This window comes from Mus musculus, chromosome 10 (genome assembly GCF_000001635.26).
Source record: "Mus musculus strain C57BL/6J chromosome 10, GRCm38.p6 C57BL/6J".
Classification (NCBI taxonomy): Eukaryota; Metazoa; Chordata; class Mammalia; order Rodentia; family Muridae; genus Mus; species Mus musculus.
This window is the reverse complement of record NC_000076.6, coordinates 23830660-23849749: the sequence shown is the minus strand read 5'-3', so window position 1 is coordinate 23849749 and position 19090 is coordinate 23830660.

Sequence of the window (19090 nt, the reverse complement as noted above, 5' to 3'; positions counted from 1 at the left end):
AGTGATTTAGATTTGTCATTTAGAGCTGAGCACTCCACTCTTTCTTACTCTCTGCATGTGTGCCAGTTATGGGTCCCTGTGTTAATCAATGTAGAAGAAGAAAAGGAGGAGGAGGAAGAGGAGGAGGAGGAGGAGGAAGAAGAAGGAGGAGGAGAAAGAGGAGCTTCTCTGATGAAGGTTAAGAAATGTACTAATCTACATATGTAAAGATACGATCTTAGGGTGAAGTTTATTTCTATGTCCATTTAGAATAATAGTGTTAAATTCTTTTCCTAGGGTCTATGACAGTCTGCCATAGTGATCTGAATGAGAATCCCCCCCCCCCCCCCAATAAGCTCATGTAATAACCGGCCCCAGTTCGTGGTGGTATCAGGTAGGTTTTTGAGGTATAACGTTGTTGGAGGAAGTATGTCATTGGTCGTGGGCTTTGAGGGTATAAGAGTCACAACATTTCTAGTTTCTTCTCTCTGCTTTGTGTTTAAAGATCAAGATGTGAGCTCTCAGCAACCACTTCATGCCACTATGCCAGCTGTTTGCCACTGTACTCCTCTGCCCTGATGGACTTTTATCCCTCTGGTATCTCAAGGTATATAAACAGGTCCTTATTTTTATAAATTGTCTGGGTCAACATGTTTTATCCTAGCAATAGAAAAATTACTATTGTGTTGTGGATGAGCCTGGTGCTGTTTATATTTTGATGATAATCCCGCTCTCCTGGGAGAGGTTGTGGACAAGGACTGAGTCAGTACTCAGGTTACGTCTTGTGAACCAATCCCCTAATGAATAGAGGAGCCAATCACTGCGCGAGTAGGAGGGACTTCTGGGTTGGGTAGGGGAAGAGAGGAAGCAGGAGAGAGTTAGGTCTTTTTGGAACAGGGATAGCATGAGGACAAGATGTCTCCTGGTTTCGATGGCTGAATCATCAGGATTCACCACTGGAGGATTTAGATTTAACAAGGCTTACAAGATTAGGATTTTAGTTGTTGCACCAAGCGATTGAGTTACCATCATTTCTGAACTAAGTTTGTGTTGTGATTTCCTTCACTCGGTGGCTCGTCCAGGTTCAAGAGAGAAAGGTACAGCAGCCAAGCGTGGATTTGCCTGAGGTGCACCACAAAGGCCGTGAGGGATTTGAAGCATGGGGCTGGTGTGGTAGCAATCCATCAGTGGAAACTTAGAAAGCTGGGTGGAGACATGCTGGGAGCTCCAGGCCAGAGAGTCTCCATGAGATAATAACAGGTCGATTGTTGCTCTCCAGTGCATGGCCAGACAGGCCACCAGGGCAGCACTATTGCATCAGCCAGGCATGAGTTCTGTCTTAAGAAGCAGACTTTAATTCTAACCCAGAACGTGTTTGGTTGTGCCCATGAAACTATTTTACCAATGGCATATCTTGCAGGCTAACCCATGGTACAGTTCACAGGGTTCAAAGCTGAGTACGATTGCTAAATACTTTTCTCTTTCTGTAGCAAAGTAGAACTTTCTGGCACAATGAAATCTAGCCAATTAGAAACAAAGCAACTAGGTTAGTGCCAGGCTAACTGTCCCATGTCCCATGACTTAAGTATGTGGTGTCTGCAGCAATATGGGTCTTGCCATCAATTTCTGGAAGAGCCAACGCCCACTGACCAACACTCACAAAGAGGTAATCCATACTTAGAACTGGGTGTTCATTGGATGATCTATGGTGTCTGGGAAAAGCATTGTCCCCTATTACAGGGTGACTCCTTTTAAACTCCTTTTATATATGAGAAACTCCATTCTTGATTGAGTTTGCAAAATGACAATAGAAAACAGTGATTACCTTGGGCTCACACATATGAAAAGGTTGGCCTCCCTCATTCATGAAAGATGCTGAAGAACAAACAGGCAAAGTTTTGCATCATTGGAAGACATTAATCAGAACAATGGCTGTTCTAAAATAATTGAATAGACTACACAATATTCTAAAATAATTGAAATTTAGCAGGACACCACATAGTTCTTAGAGTTTGGCACAGTCAGTGATGACAAGAACCCTGGGATTGAATGTCTAGGCATCTCTGGAACACTGCTAATTCTGAAGTTTCGTGCAGAAAGATGGGGATATAGGACTATTTGCATCAAGTAATGTCTTCATCATGATAAAACTGGCTAACTTTAGTAAAGTCCTCTTCTATTTCATGACCTCAAAGTCCACCTTCATGATGGCATTTCTTTGTGTTTTTAAACAAGTTACATGGTTTAAAGCTATTGTGTAGGTATGCTAGTAACACCCTCATTTCAGCTATTGACTTAAGTCACCATTGTGATCCTGCTGCCTCTATTTTCCTGCATCTAATTCATAGCTTTTCTCTAAAATTCCTTTCTAATTCATTATGCTAAGTTAACCACCACTCTCCTATTTCTCACTCTGGAAACTATTGTTCATTCTACATATATTCCCAGAAAAGTTCCTTCCAATATGCAGTTCCAATTATGCCACCCAGACTTCAAAAACAGTCAGTGTTTCTCTGTGATTCCAAGCATCAGTTCCACTGATGTGCTATTCATTCTATTTCCAATGCTATCACCAAATACTAAGGAGCGTATGTATAATCAATAGAAATTTCTCTCTCATGGTTCTAGAGGCTAGGAAGTCTGAGATCAAGGTGGCAGAAGATCTTGATTTTTGTGAGACTCTGCTCACTGATTTTATAGACACCATTGCCTTGCCGTGTGCTTGTCTGATTGAAGGGATCAGGGAACTCTCTGAGGTCTCTCTTATAAAGGCATCAGTCCCACTTATGAGAACTGCGCTTTTATCAGCATAAGGCCACACCCCACATACAATCACCTTGATTGTTAAGATTCTACTTCAGAGTTCAAAGAGCAGAAAACTTTCAGTCCATTCCATATTCCATGACCCATGAGGAATAAGCAAGTTGATCTTTCAAGATATTCAGGTAAACATTGTTTTAAGTTACAAAATAATTGTCATGTTTATTAGAAAAAAACCTTAGAAGTCTTTATCAAACTTATACACAGTGGAGCTTAGGATGAGGCAACCTCAATGCCATCTGTCACTGTTAGAAAAAGAACTCACATGATATGTACTCACTGATAAGTGGATGTTAGCCCAGAAACTTAGAATACTCAACATACAAGATACAAAGCACATGAAACTCAAGAAGAACGAAGACCAAAGTGTAGACACTTTGCCCCTTCTTAGAATTGGGAACAAAACACCCATGGAAGGAGTTACAGAGACAAAGTTTGGAGCTGAGACAAAAGGATGGACCATCTAGAGACTACCATATCCGGGGATCCATCCCATAATCAGCTGCCAAATGCAGACACCATTGCATACACTAGCAAGCGTTTGCTGAAAGGACCCTGATATGGCTGTCTCTTGTGAGACTATGCCGGGGCCTAGCAAACACAGAAGTGGATGCTCACAGTCAGCTATTGGATGGGTCACAGGGCCCCCAATGGAGGAGCTAGAGAAAGTACCCAAGGAGCTAAAGAGATCTGCAACCCTATAGGTGGAACAACAATATGAACTAACCAGTACCCCCTGGAGCTCGTGTCTCTAGCTGCATATGTATCAGAAGATGGCCTAGTAGGCCATCAGTGGAAAGAGAGGCCCAAAGGTCGTGCAAACTTTATATGCCTCAGTACAGGGGAATGCCAGGGCCAAGAAGCAGGAGTGGGTGGGTAGGGGAGTTGGGGGGAGGGTATGGGGACTTTTGGGGTAGCAATGTAAATGTAAATGAGGAAAATACCTAATTAAAAAATTGAAAAAAAAAAGAGAAAAATATTGAGGGCTTTGGGGAATGACTTGTTGAGTAAACTTCCACACACATTAGCATAAGGACTTGAGTTCTGACGTTCAAAACCCCTGTAAAACTAGAAGCTATAACATGGAACTTTCCCTCACTCTTGTAAAACAGACACACACACACATAAACATGTACACACATTCATACCCCAACACACATACAAACACCATATTCTCACAAACATTTTCAATTAATAAATCATGAATGGTGCATAATTAACACAAAAATCATAAGATAACATGATTGAAACTTGGCGAATGTTGACTTTTTCATGTTGCACATAATAATGGTCTAAGCTAATTTCTTTTTTTTTTATTACGTATTTTCCTCAATTACATTTCCCATGCTATCGCAAAAGTCCCCCATACCCCCCCCCACTCCCCTACCCACCCATTCCCACTTTTTGGCCCTGGCATTCCCCTGTACTGGGGCATATAAAGTTTGCGTGTCCAATGGGCCTCTCTTTCTAGTGATGGCCTACTAGGCCATCTTTTGATACATATGCAACTAGAGTCAAGAGCTCCGGGGTACTGGTTAGTTCATAATGTTGTTGCACCTACAGGGTTGCAGATCTCTTTAGCTCCTTGGATACTTTCTCTAGCTCCTCCATTGGGGGCCCTGTGACCCATCCAATAGCTGACTGTGAGCATCCACTTCTGTGTTTGCTAGGCCCCGGCATAGTCTCACAAGAGACAGCCATATCAGGGTCCTTTCAGCAAACGCTTGCTAGTGTATGCAATGGTGTCATCGTTTGGAGGCTAATTATGGGATGGATTCCTGGATATGGCAGTCTCTAGATGGTACATCCTTTTGTCTCAGCTCCAAACTTTGTCTCTGTAACTCCTTCCATGGGTGATTGTTTCCAATTCTAAGAAGGGGCAAAGTGTCTACACTTTGGTCTCCGTTCTTCTTCAGTTTCATGTGTTTTACAAATTGTCTCTTATATCTTGGGTATACTAAGTTTCTGGGCTAACATCCACTTATCAGTGAGTACATATCATTTGAGTTCTTTTGTGAGTGTGTTACCTCACACAGGATGATGCCCTCCAGGTCCAACCATTTGCCTAGGAATTTTATAAATTCATTCTTTTTAATAGCTGAGTAGTACTCCATTGTGTAAATGTACCACATTTTTTGTATCCATTCCTCTGTTGAGGGGCATCTGGGTTCTTTCCAGCTTCTGGCTATTATAAATAAGGCTGCTATGAACATAGTGTAGCATGTGTCCTTCTTACCGGTTGGGACATCTTCTGGAAATATGCCCAGGAGAGGTATTCCGGGATCCTCCGGTAGTACTATGTCCAATTTTCTGAGGAACCGCCAGACTGATTTCCAGAGTGGTTGTACAAGCTTGCAATCACACCAACAATGAAGGAGTGTTCCTCTTTCTCCACATCCTAGCCAGCATTTGCTGTCACCTGAATTTTTGAACTTAGCCATTCTGACTGGTGTGAGATGGAATCTCAGGGTTGTTTTGATTTGCATTTCTCTGATGATTAAAGATGCTGAGCATTTTTTCAGGTGCTTCTCAGCCATTCGGTATTCCTCAGGTGAGAATTCTTTGTTTAGCTCTGAGCCCCAGCTAATTTCTACATATGCTTTATACAGAAATTACATAACGTTGCTTAACATATGCTCTCTTCAGTGTGATCATTCCCCATCAGAGAGCACAACCCACACTACTTTGCAAGGATGGTTTTAAGCCCATCTCCTTGGAAGTTCCTTAATTTGTCTGCATTCCATTTTCTTGTATAGATCTCCCAAATCCACCCTAATTGTAAGTGGCATTTCTGAACTCTTTTTTTTTCTGAAATATTTTTAAAACATTATTTTTCATTTTAATAGATGTATGTTTATTTATATGCCTCTGAACACATATATAATGTGCTGTGGAAGTCAGAGGACAACTTTGTGGAGTTGGTTCTACCCATCCACCTTCAGTAGGGCTTGGGTATTGAACTCAGGTTGCCAGATTTGTAGCTCAAATGCCTTTATCCTCTGAGTTATCTTGATAGCTCTCTCTGAACTCCTACAATGTTTTTATGTGTTGTTGACTGTCTTTCATTCCTTGATGTTGGCATGACCTTAAATAAATCATACTCTGAAGCATGTTTGTCAGAGCACATCATGTCTTCTCAAAGAGATCAAGGTAGGAAAATGTGAATATCTGTGTGCAGAATAACAAACCAAGATTTGCTATTGTCTATGATACGAACACCGTGCTCAACAGCCTAAAACACAGTGACAATTGAATGTTATATATGTTTAGAACTTCTTTCTCATGTTTAAAATTTATTCTAGCTTTCTTTGTGTGTATTTTAGAGTTTAAAACAGCAACTTCATCCAGATATGGTGTTTCATGTTTGCAATTTCAGTATTGGTTGGAGGAATGTGAATCTGTTCAACCCATCATGGGTTACATGAAATCACGTCTTAAAAACAAACAGGGATCCTCCGGTAGTACTATGTCCAATTTTCTGAGGAACCGCCAGACTGATTTCCAGAGTGGTTGTACAAGCTTGCAATCCCACCAACAATGGAGGAGTGTTCCTCTTCTCCACATCCTTGCCAGCATCTGCTGTCACCTGAATTTTTGATCTTAGCCATTCTGACTGGTGTGAGGTGGAATCTAGCTGCATATGTATCAGAAGATGGCCTAGCCGGCCATCACTGGGAAGAGAGGCCCATTGGTCTTGCAAACTTTATATGCCTCAGTACAGGGGAACGCCAGGGCCAAGAAGTGGGAGTGGGTGGGTAGGGGAGTGGGGTGGGGGGTGCGGGGGACTTTTGGGATAGCATTGGAAATGTAAATGAAGAAAATACCTAATAAAAAAACAAACAAGCAAACAAACAGGGCCAGGAGATAGTTCAATGGGAAAGGTGCTTACTTCCTAAGCAAGTTTTGGGGCCTGGATTTCTTTTCCAGGACACAGAGAAACACTTGTAGGAGATTTGGTAAAAGTGTCCTTTGTCTTCTGTGGTTCATGGCAGCACTCACATACACAAAACTAACTCTCTCTCTCTCTCTCTCTCTCTCTCTCTCTCTCTCTCTCTCTCTCTCTCTCACAAATGCAATAATAAAATTTTAAAATTAGAAAAAAACAAACAAACTTCAATCTTATTTCCACGTAACAGATTATTAGATAATTCAAAGGGTTTTACTCTTCTGTTTGAAGGGTTGGGACAGGCTCTCATCTTACACAGTTTAGCACAGGCTCTCTATATAGCTAAGGATGTATGGCCTTGAACTCCAGGACTACAGGAATGTGCTACCACCTCCAGACAGTTTTGTTATTTGTAGTCATATCATCTTTATAAGTTGCCCAAGGACAGAGGCCAGCTTTCAGTTCAGCTGTTCATGTGGAATCACAAACTACCCAACTGCATACTTTTGGCCTGGTTTTAAATTGAAAACTTGCTTTGTTTACATATAAGTTGATTTAAGGTAGAACAATTTTCTTTTAAATCTTTTAATTTTAATTTAAATCTGACTACAGAATTAGTAATACTCCTTTCCTTAAAAGTTCTCTCATATGGTTTTTTTTTATTATTAGGAAAATGTACAGATTTGGGAAATGTGTATTTTTTTTGCCTTTTAATTGATTCAAATCTCCTTGAATTCCATAAACCTTTGCACTGGGTATGTCTTTTCTCAGGGCCTCCATGCCTTTATGTGTGAAACAGCATCCGTAGATTCTCAGAATTCAGGAAGAATGTTTAAGGATTGCTTCCTGATAACAAAACCCTAAATTTACATTTCATGTTGAAATTCTAGCATGTCTTGGCTCACCTGACTATCTGAATAAAAGCCGAGGGAAGAGGATGGGAATTCCCCAGCCTTTCCCTGTTTCTAAGTCCAAGAAATGTTTCAGTTTCTAGCATGTTGAAATCAATAGAAACTCAAAATAAATATTTACTTACCTAAAGAATTTAATAAACCCTTTACTTCCTGTATTAGGAACCAGGATTGTACACAGAGGTCACTTAAAATGACTTTTTTTTCTGGATTAAACCTCTTTTTGTTTTTGGATATTTTCTTTATTTACATTTCAAGTGTTATCCCCTTCCCTGGTTTCCCCTCTGTAAGCCCTCTTCCCCATCTTCTTCCCCCTCCCCCTGCTCACCAACCCACCCACTCCTGCTTCCTGGGCCTGGCATTCCCCTACACTGGGGCATAGAACCTTCACAGGACCAAGGGCTTTTCCTCCCATTGATGACCAACTAGGCCATCCTCTGCTACATTTGCAGCTTGAGCCATGAGTCTCTCCGTGTGTTTTCTTTGGTTGGTGGTTTAGTCCCTGAGAGCTCTGGGGGTACTGGTTAGTTCATATTGTTGTTCCCTCTATGGGGCTTAAAATGACATTTTATACATAATCCCAGCAACAGTTTGGATTATTATAATGTTGGGAAATTTAAAGTTTGGAGTTTGGACTTTTGTACTAAAATAAATGTAACTTCTTTTAAATATGTAAATGAAGAGCTGAAGACAGCTTAGTGGCAGAGAACCTGCTTAATATGCAGGAGGCCCTACATTTGGTTTGATTCCCAACGGCATCAAAATGTGTGTGTGTGTGTGTGTGTGTGTGTGTGTGTGTGTATGCTTTTACAAGTGTCTCTTTGTATGAATGTGTATGAGTATGTTTAAGAGAGTCAATGTGAGTGTGTGTGTATGTGTGTGTAAGAGTGTAAGATGACTGCCTCTGTGTGTGAGTGTAAGATGACTGTCTCTGTGTGTGAGTGTATGTGTGAGTATAAGATGACTGTCTATCTGTATGTATGTGAGTGTAAGATGACTGTCTCTGTATGTGAGTGTGTGTGTGTGTGTGTGTGAGATGATTGCCTCTCTGTGTGTGAATGTATATTTAAGTGTAAGATGACTGTCTCTGTGAATGTGTGTGTGTGAGTGTAAAACAACTATCCCTCTGTGTAAGTGTGTGCATGTATAATATGAATGCCTCTATGTGAGAGTATGCATGTGTGAGGGCAAGGGAAATTTTAAAGGAGGAAGAGAATTTTTGTTGGCCCTCTGCAAGCCTTCCTTTCTCATTCACTGTGAGATCTCTCTTCATTTCCATTATTCCTTTTGCTTTTACTTTTGTAAAGTGAGCTTCACTGTGACATGTCACACACACTTGCATGTGTGTGATAGTTTACACATAGTGAGCTTTGTTGTGACAGGTCACACACACTTGCATGTGTGTGATCATCTGATCGCTCCTCCAACTCCTACTCTCCCTCCCACTTTCACTTCCCCTTCATTTTCTCATCTACCCACTTTCCTCTCATATTTACTGTCACGTCTTTGGCTTTAATCACTTCTGGGTGACTTTTCTATGTGTGCAGGTACGTGGCACAGTGCTTATGTGAAAGTCAGTGGACATCTTTGTGGAATCTGTTCTGTCCTTCCACCATATGGGTCCAGGGGATCAAACTCGGGGTGTCAAGTCTGGTACAGGCTCTTTAGCCCATTGAGCGTCTCACCAGCCTCTTTTTTTTATATGACCCAGTGAATTTCATTGTTTTTTGTTGTTTTGTTTTGTTTTGTTTTGTTTTACAGGAACTTGTGCACATTACCAGTAGCTACACCATTGAGAAAATAAATGTCTTTTCCTCCTCCACCCGCCATTAACGGCTTATGGATCCTGGAGATGAAGGGATCCCATGAGTCTCATTTCTCCCACGACAGGCTGGAGGGGTCCGATCTCCTGCCTGGTAATCTCATCCACTGTTTACACATTTAATCCCAGCACAAGAGAGGCAGAGGCAGCTTGATCTGCCTGTGAGGCTGAGGCCAGCTTGATCTACAGAGTGAGTTTCAGAACAAGCCAGGGCTACCTAGAAAGATGTTGTCTCAAAACAAACAAACAAATGAAAGAGTGCACAGTCTTTTGTATCCTCTTCACCTTCTCTGAGCTGTGGACAGTGTAATGGAGATGCCCCCCACTTCGATGGAAACTTCACCAACCACTTACTCTCAGCATTTTGATCACTTACGAGTCCCCGCTATTACTGATGCCCACTGTAGAAAGGTGCTTCTCTAGCCAAAGCTGACAGTGGCTGTTGTGTCCGGCCAGCGGCTCACATGTCTGGGTTCTGTTCTGGAAAGGCATCTTGGAATCTGGAAGAGAAGAGGGAGCTAGGCAGACAAGAGAAAGATGAAGCTAAGACAAAATTCTGATCAAAGCTCAATTTTACTAGTTCGTGCACCGAGTTATGAAGGAGGGGAAGGGGCCCGATTCCCGCCAAATCATCTTGGAGTAAGGTTACAGGTGAACAGGTGATACAGCTAGGTGGCAGGCAGCGGCAGTGGGAGTAGTAGGACGATAAGGCCGCAAGCTCCGCCCGATGCTCTCTAACACTGAAACCTGAGCAAACAAGTTTCAGGCTGGGGAGGGGAGGTTACAAGTGGCACCACTGGGTGGGGATAAAGAGTTATTTAGAGGCAATTTGATCAGCTCTTCATTTTCACTTGGCAAAGCAACAGCTGTAGGGTTCTCATTAGTGCCTATTACAACTCTAGTAATGGGCTTTTGATATGATTTACAGTACCAGACAGGAATTCTCCCCCTGTGCCATAGGCCTCAATTCCGTGAGAAAGCATTGATAGACCCCATAAGAAAGAGCCTTGCCCCTATTACACCAGCACATTTGTATTATTCTTACAGGGTCCACACTATAGCCCAGGCTGGCCTTGAACTCATGATTCACTTGCCTCCCAAATGTGTATGTTATTGGTATACTACTGGCATGGTCAAGGAAGTTAAGTCCAGAAGTTTTTGGAAGCCAAAAAGGTAGGAAAGGTTACGTAAACTAAGTTAGAAGCAAAGTTCACTGGTGCTGCATGTCAGAGGCTAGGCTTGGCTTCAGCTCAGAGTACAGACTACAGCATAGAACAGTGCAAGGCAAGGGTGCTGTACGGGGCTTTTCATTTGGACTGCTGAAGTCTTAAAGTGTGTTAAAGATAAATGCTGGGGCTGGTGAGATGGCTCAGTGGGTAAGAGCACTGACTGCTCTTCCGAAGGTCCAGAGTTCAATTCCCAGCAACCACATGGTGGCTCACAACCATCTGTAACGAGATCTGATGCCCTCTTCTGGAGTGTCTGAAGACAGCTATAATGTACTTCCATATAATAAATAAAATAAATCTTAAAAAAAAAAAAAGATAAATGCTGTTAGCAGAACTTGCTCTCATTTATGAGGGGTGCAAGCACAGATGACTGCAGAGTCAGAGAAAATTCCCCTGGGCCTGGACTTAACTCAGACACATGTGAGATCTCTCCAGCCCTCTTATAACTTCCCCATTCCAATTCTGACTGGGTGCTATGGGTCTAGGTCATTCAGAGATTCACCAGTCTGGCCACGAGGATATTTAACAAAGAAGAGACTTTTATTCAGGTGCTGGCATCTGTACCTGGTGCCAGAACTGTGTTCCAAGACCTGAGATATTCAAGATGTAGCATTTAGCCATATTATCCCAGGGCGTATAAAGAGAAAAACCATAGAATTATGTGACTTGAAAAAAGTCATCTTATATCTTGGGTATCCTAGGTTTTGGGCTAATATCCACTTATCAGTGAGTACATATTGTGTGAGTTCCTTTGTGAATGTGTTACCTCACTCAGGATGATGCCCTCCAGGTCCATCCATTTGGCTAGGAATTTCATAAATTCATTCTTTTTAATAGCTGAGTAGTACTCCATTATGTAAATGTACCACATTTCCTGTATCCATTCCTCTGTTGAGGGGCATCTGGGTTCTTTCCAGCTTCAGTAGTGTTGAAACTCTACTAACCACAGCTATATAGACTCACTGTTTTATAGGATCTGTGCCTAAAATTAAGCCTTAGTCTTTGGATGGAACAATTCAGTGCTACAGATGCCCTAAGTTAGATTGTTTTTTATATGAACTTAGGATAGCTGTAATTCTTTCTGGCACATTTTAACCACTTTCACTGCTAAGATGAGCATAAGGTCAATATGGTAGCAATTACCTGTAACCCCAGCGTTCAGATACTCAGAGTAGGGAGTTTGCCAGTTTGAGCCTAGCTTAAGCGAGTGCAGTGAGATCCTGTCTTGGGAAGGAGATGGGGCTTGAGGGGGCAGAGAGAAAGGCACAAATGGGATCTTAGCCTTGATCTTAGCCAAATCTGTAAGGAAAGGCCTTAATTCAGAGGCCGAGAGACCTTTCAAAAGTTACATAACTAGTTTCTAGATGCCACCTGCTAACGATTTGTTGAGTAAGATTGTTCAACATCTGTGGCCACATTAGTGACACTCTGTCCTCTCATCCTACAACCAGTGAGCAAGAGAGACGACACACAGTACACAGCAACGTTCTGGTTTTTCTGTCCCCATAAACTTCTAAGGTGACTAGTAAATGCTTGCAGGGGCAGTGTTTGTCATTCGCTGGAACTGGGGACATTCTTAAGTCATTGTAAGCAGAACTGAAATAAAATATATCACATAAAATATTATAATCTGCCACTTCAGAAACTATATGCTACCAAAAGGGCTGGGGTCTGTAGGCCGCTGGAGAAAGAACTAAATTAATAAGTGAACAAGTAAATAGGTAAGTACAACTATAAAGAATTAGTTACAGTTTGGTTCTCAGGGAAAGTGAAACCTGACCCTATGCACCAGGCCTAAGAGAAGCACATCGCCTCAGGCTGCCTTGTCCCTTTCCATAAATGCCCAAACCCTTCTGTTTCCATGATCTGGGTTCATAGTTTATCCAGGGGAGAGCCCTATTAAGATGACAATTTTTTGTTCTCTAGGTAACTGATCTATTTTCAAAAGAAGGTCATTTTATCGATTGTGTTAGTTTCCTAAAACCTTGATGATGCTCTCCCTCCCCCTCCCCCTCCCCCTCTCCCTCTCCCACTACCTCTCCCAGTCTCTGTGGGGGGAGGGGGGTTCATGTTGGGTGTGTTTGTATCTCTCTGTCTCTCTTCATCTCTTTGTGTGTGTGTCTGTCTGTCTCTCTGTAACTCTGTCTCTGTCTCTCTTTCTGTGTCTCTCTATCTCTATCATCTTCTCTTTCTGAAAATGAACTGGTGTAGGCAAGGCAAGATCTCAAAGCCAACCATGTAGAAGTGCTTTTTCTTCTCTCCCGACTCCCAGGCAAGGACAAGCAGCCAGCGCTGGGAGACTGATCCAACTGGGTCCCTGTCCAGATCTATGTGGACTTTGAGTTAAGACTTAAGTCTTACTCAGCTAACTGTTCTCTAACTGTTCCCTACGTAAGATTAGATGTTAAAAAACCAGTGGGTCGCTTTGTGGACTATTTTCTACTCTTCTCAGTTCCCTCCCCAGCAATCTCCACCCAGTTTTTTCAATGCTACTGTGATAAGATAGTGAAATGGCCTTTGGCCGTTTTATTTTCCCTCAAGAGCTGATGTGATGAGGATGAGCCTGCTCAGCTGGAATGTAGAATAACTCCATTATTAAGGCTCTGCCAGGACAGGATGACTGACTACCACACAGAGGCACTGGATGTTTTTGTATTTCTCAGCACAATCTGAGTTCTTGATGTGGGAATATTAGGAAAATAAAGTTTCCATCTCAGTTCCAAAAAGAAAAAAAAAAAAAAAGAAATGGCCTTTGGCTATGAACCTTTAATTTGATCTGGGAAACTCCATGTTTTAGTCCTTTTCCCTTGGATCAAGTGGTTTCATGAAGTTAATACTTAGCCCTACTCCAAGGAAATGCCTCAGAGATTTCTGCTAGTGCACGGCGTCAACACAACACTGATTGATGGCTAGGGCCTAAGAGGACACAGCTTGCTGAGCTTGCCCTGCGAGACAGTGTTCCCTCACTTCCTTGAAGTGACCTTGGAGATTTTCAGTTCATTGATTTTTCTGCCAACCTGGCTTCCTCCGAAAGACTTAGTGAAATTTCTGTCTAGATTCCTGACTTGAAGTCTAACCTTAACCATCTAAATCCAGCAGCTACATTTCCCTTCTAGCCTTGATGCCCTCAAAAGCTCCTACCTAAGACATGTTCTATGGATACCAAGGACTCCTGCTAGCTCTTCACAGGTCCAAGGCTGCATTATAGGTTTAAACCTTTGACTTTGTGGGGCTAGAGAGTTAGAAGTGATTACGTGGCTGCTCTTCTAGCAGACTTGGGTTCAATTCTTCGTACCTATGAAAGATCCTGCCAGAATGTAAAAGGTCACAGAAGCCCTGAAATTGGCAAAATAGATTTCATTGTTAGCAGAAGTAGCTACACTGATTTAGAAAAATAGAGGTGCACAATGCTCTGGTCCCTCCTCAAACCCGTGTGTCTGCCAATGTTCTGACCGTTCCTTGAACACAGGTGTGTGCCCACTGCTGCACCTCACTGCCTGGTGTTTGTGGTATTGGTTGCTGGGATAGAGTCGGAAAATCTCCCCAGCAACCACAGCTGGGACCAATCCGGAGTTACTACACCTGCATTAGACTCTCCTTGTTTCCCTCCCATACCCATTTCTTGAGAAATCAATCATTTTACATTGTTTAGATCTGGAAATCCCCTACTCCCCCCTTCTCCTTTCCCCCCTGAGGGCCTATAAAAACTGGAACCCCTTTCCCCTCGGGGTCGAATCCTCTACTCCTGCGTGGGATATGAGTCATCCCCAGAGCTCTGGCTTTCCCCGAATAAAGCCTCATGTGGTTTGCATCAAGCTTGGTCTCTCGTGAGTTCTTGAAGGTCCGTTATTATACTGAGACTTGAGTGAGGGTCCCTTCGGGGGTCTTTCACCTACATCATGGTCCCCAACTATCTGTAACTCCAATTCCAGGAGATCCAATACCCTCTTTGGCCTCGGTATATATGTGACACACAGACATACATGTAGATAAAATTTAAAAAAACACCCATACACATAAAGATAAACAAAGCTAATAAATAAATAAAAACAACAAAAAGAAAATCTTTTGGCTTTGCAGAATACATTTTCCCCCAAAATCATTTTGTTTATTTCTCAGTTTTCTGTGTATGAGCATTTTGCCCACATATATGCAGATATGATATGCCTGGTGCCTGCAGAAGTCAGAAGAGGGTATCAGATTGCTTAGAACTGGTGTTATAAGTACTTGTGAGCTGACTTGTGGGTGACAGGAGCCAACCAGAGTCCTCTGAAAGAGCAGTAAGCACTCTTAATTGCTGAGCCAACCCTAAAATAATTTTAATATTGTGGTGGTTTCATTATGATTGACCCAGGAAGTGGCACTATTAGGACGAGAGGTCTTCTTGGAGGAAGTGTGTCACTGTTGGGGTGGGCTTTAAGACCCTCCTCCTAGCTTCCTGGAAGACAGCAGTCTTCTGTTTGCCTTCAGAATAAGATGTAGAACTCTCAGCTCCTCCAGTCCCATGCCTGCCTGGATGCTGCCATGCTTCCTGCCTTGACGATAATGGACTGAACCTCAGAACCAGGAAGCCAGCCCCAGTTAAGTGTTGTCCTTTAGAAGAGTTGCTCCTTAGAGAAAACACCCAAGGAGCTGAAGGGTTCTGCAACCCTATAGGTGGAACAACAATATGAACTAACCAGTACCCCCAGAGCTCATGTCTCTAGCTGCATATGTAGCAGAAGATGGCCTAGTCGGCCGTCATTGGGAAGATAGGCCCCGTGGTCTTACAAACTTTATATGCCCCAGTACAGGGGAACACCAGGGCCAAGAAGTGGGAGTGGGTGGGTAGGGGAGCAGGGTAGGAGGAGGGTACAGGGAACTTTCGGGATAGCATTTGAAATGTAAATAAAGAAAATATCTAATAAAAAAAAAAAAGAAAAGAAGAGTTGCTCTTGGTCATGGTGTCTTTTCCCAGCAACAGAAACTCTAACTAAGACAAATATTACATTTGTCTGATAATACATATGTATAATATACATATTGTCTGATAATACATGTATATAATATACATATTGTCTGATAATACATAGACATGGAAACCTCAAGTTTAAACATTCTTCTGTTGGATAACATGCGTGAATTGATTTAGATTCTAAGTTCCTTTTCTAGAACATGTAATAATATCTTTCTGGTAAGAGCAATCCTACTGTTTTCTCTCTCTTTTTCTTTTTTCCATATGGTCTGAATGACCCAGAGAATGAATGCTCTAGGATAGCCATGCTCTGGGTTTTGAATGAGCTCATTTGTTAAGTATAGCAAGCAAAGATAAAAGAATAAGTATCTGATAAATAGAGAGAAGTAACAGATAGTCAGTGAAACATCATCAAATCAGGTGCTTACAAATAGTCAGCAGAAGCTGACTGCATCCGTCAGCTGGAGTTCTGGATTCAGAGGCAAAGAGTCCCAGGCATAGCAGGGTGTCCCCAGGGGTGAGGCTCCCAAGTAAAGGACCAGATAGAAGCAACATCATCAGATCAGCTGCTCGCACATGGAACTCTGGAGCAGTCAGGGGAGTTCCCAACCACTGAGCATTCTTTCCAGGGATGAGCAACCCACAGCTGAACCTGCAGCTGAACTTCTGGCTTCTCCTTCCCACCATAGACATTCCGATGTCAGCAAATGGACCATGGTGATCTCTGTCAAGAAAGGCTCATTTCCTTCCCTATCACAGGGTTAGCGGGGCCCAGTCTCTTCTTAAACAGGGATTTAGAGGATACTTTGAGCCAAACATATTTAGGTCTGTAATTGGGGTGGGGGTCAATTCCACTTTTACGGTCAGCTTCTGAGGGAGATTAAACAACCCATGTAATTCACCAATAAATTGTATATTACACTTGGCCCCTAAATTGTTCCTTTGTTGTTAAAGCTCACTAAGAAGTTGGTTCTGGAAACCTATCTACACTAGAATTTCTGAAATAATTATCTGACTCCCAGTGTTTCTCTATGAGTGACAAGAAAAAAAAAATAAAGTCTGTTAGCAAGAAGTCCTCAAAGGATTTAACTCACAGGTCTGGGCATGTTATTATGAAATACCACTGACAGGTCGGTCATCACTTCAGAATTAGCTGCTATAAATTACTGTCTTAGTTGGGGTTTTACTGCTGTGAACAGACACCATGACCAAGGCAACTCTTATAGAGGACAACATTTATTTGGCGCTGGCTTACAGGTTCAGAGGTTTAGTCCATTATCATTTAAGCAGGAACATGGCAGCATCCAGGCAGGCATGGGACAGAAGGATCTGAGAGTTCTACATCTTCATCTTCTAGAATACGCATTTCCAGACAGCTAGGACTAGGGTATTAAAGGCCACACCCACAGCCACACACCTACTCCAACAAGGCCATACTTACTCCCAACAGGGTCACACCTTCTAATAGTGCCACTCCCTGAGCCTAGCATATACAAACCATAACAATTACCAAGACAGCCACAAAGTGTTGCCCTCTGACTCTCAACACTCAGTGACTGATAACTGGCTGGCTGACAGAGCCATGGTCAGCTCCCAGTGTCTCAGTGAGACGGTGCCTCAGTAGCATCCCTTGTTGGAGGTGGTAATAAGAAGTGCAGGGACTCAGTGGAATCTTCGGACATCTGCCAAAGAGGAGATGGTGGTGCCCCCCCCCCGCCCCAGTTACTCACCCACCCTCCTCAATGCAAAAGAAGAGAGAAAACCTCTGAGAGAGATCAGGACCACCAAGGCCTGGCCCTGCACTGTTCTTCACACTGGCTCAAAGGTCTTGGTCACTGTACTGGCTAGTTTTGTGTCAACTTGACACAGCTGGAGTTATCATAGAGAAAGGAGCTTCAGTTGAGGAAATGCCTCCATGAGATACAACTGTAAGGCATTTTCTCAATTAGTGATCAAGGGGGAAAGGCCCCTTGTGGGTGGGACCATCTCTGGGCTGGTAGTCTTGGGTTCTATAAGAAAGCAGGCTGAGCAAGCCAGAGGAGGCAAGCCAATGAAGTACATCCCTCCATGGCCTCTGCATCAGCTCCTGCTTCCTGACCTGCTTGAGTTCCAGTCCTGACTTCCTTTGGTGATGAACAGCAGTATGGAAGTGTAAGCCGAATAAACCCTTTCCTCCCCAACTTGCTTCTTGGTCATGATGTTTGTGCAGGAATAGAAACCCTGACTAAGACAAATTGGTACCAGTGGAGTGGGGTATTCCTGTGACAACCTGACCATGTTTTGGGGAGGACTGTGGAAGGACTTTGGAACTTTGGGCTTGAAGATCCATCCATTGTTAAGACCTCTGTCGGATGTTGTGTAGGAGCTTGGAAGATAATGTTGAGAACACTGCAGAAGTTGGAGCTCTGGTGTGTGAAATTTCAGAGGGAAAATTAAAGACTCTTTTCAGGGCCATTCCTGTTTTGATTGTGAAGATTCTGTAGTTCTGGTTAGCTGGGGCTGAAGAATCAGCTGTGATTAACAAGATACCAGAACTACTAAAGCAAAAACTTTGCATTACTGGGACTATTGATGCTGGTTAGCTGGAGCTAAGAAATTAGCGGTGATTAAGAAGAGACCAGCATCATTGAGGTGACATCTTCTGGGAAGTATTTTCTGAAAGCACAGTGGCTGTGTTCCAGATATAGCCAAAGTTGTACCTTGTGCTGTGGCTGGACTTGGTAATGTGTAAGGGTCACCCAGGTGGTACTGGTTTTGAAGGCATGAAGGAGTTGAGCAGAGCAGCTGAGGCTTGGCACTGTGAGAGGCCATGGAAGGCCATTGGTGAAAGTGCAGCCTCAGTTGCAATTGATGGCCCAGGACTGAAGGGGTCATGCAGTGTTTTGGAGATGCCAGTACCATGAGATGACCACCAAGAGCAGCAGCAGCAGTGGAGTACAGGCATCTGGAGCCTAGAGGATGACGCGTGTGCTACAAAGGGCATGGCTGGAGAAGTGACCCAAGCCCTTGGAGGAGCCCAGAAGATCGTGAGTTGGATCCCAGACATTGGACGGTTGGAGATTGACTTTTGCTTTTGATTGTGACTGTGCCCTGATATTTTCCCTCTTGAAGGAAGAAACTGTTTTAGTGGAGCCCACAGTTAAGAGACTTTTAATTGTAAAAAGTCTTTGGATTTTAAGAGAGATGGATATTTTAAAGAGATTGAAATTTTAAGAATATGTAAAGACTGTGGGACTTTTAAAGTTATTTAGATCTTGGGGATGAATAAGATTGTAAGGGTTGAGGCTTACTAGTGATGTTTTTGTGTGTCAAGTTGACAAGGGGTCAATTGTACTGGCTAGTTTTGTGTCAACTTGACACAGCTGGAGTTATCATAGAGAAAGGAGCTTCAGTTGAGGAAATGCCTCCATGAGATACAACTGTAAGGCATTTTCTCAATTAGTGATCAAGGGGGAAAGGCCCCTTGTGGGTGGGACCATCTCTGGGCTG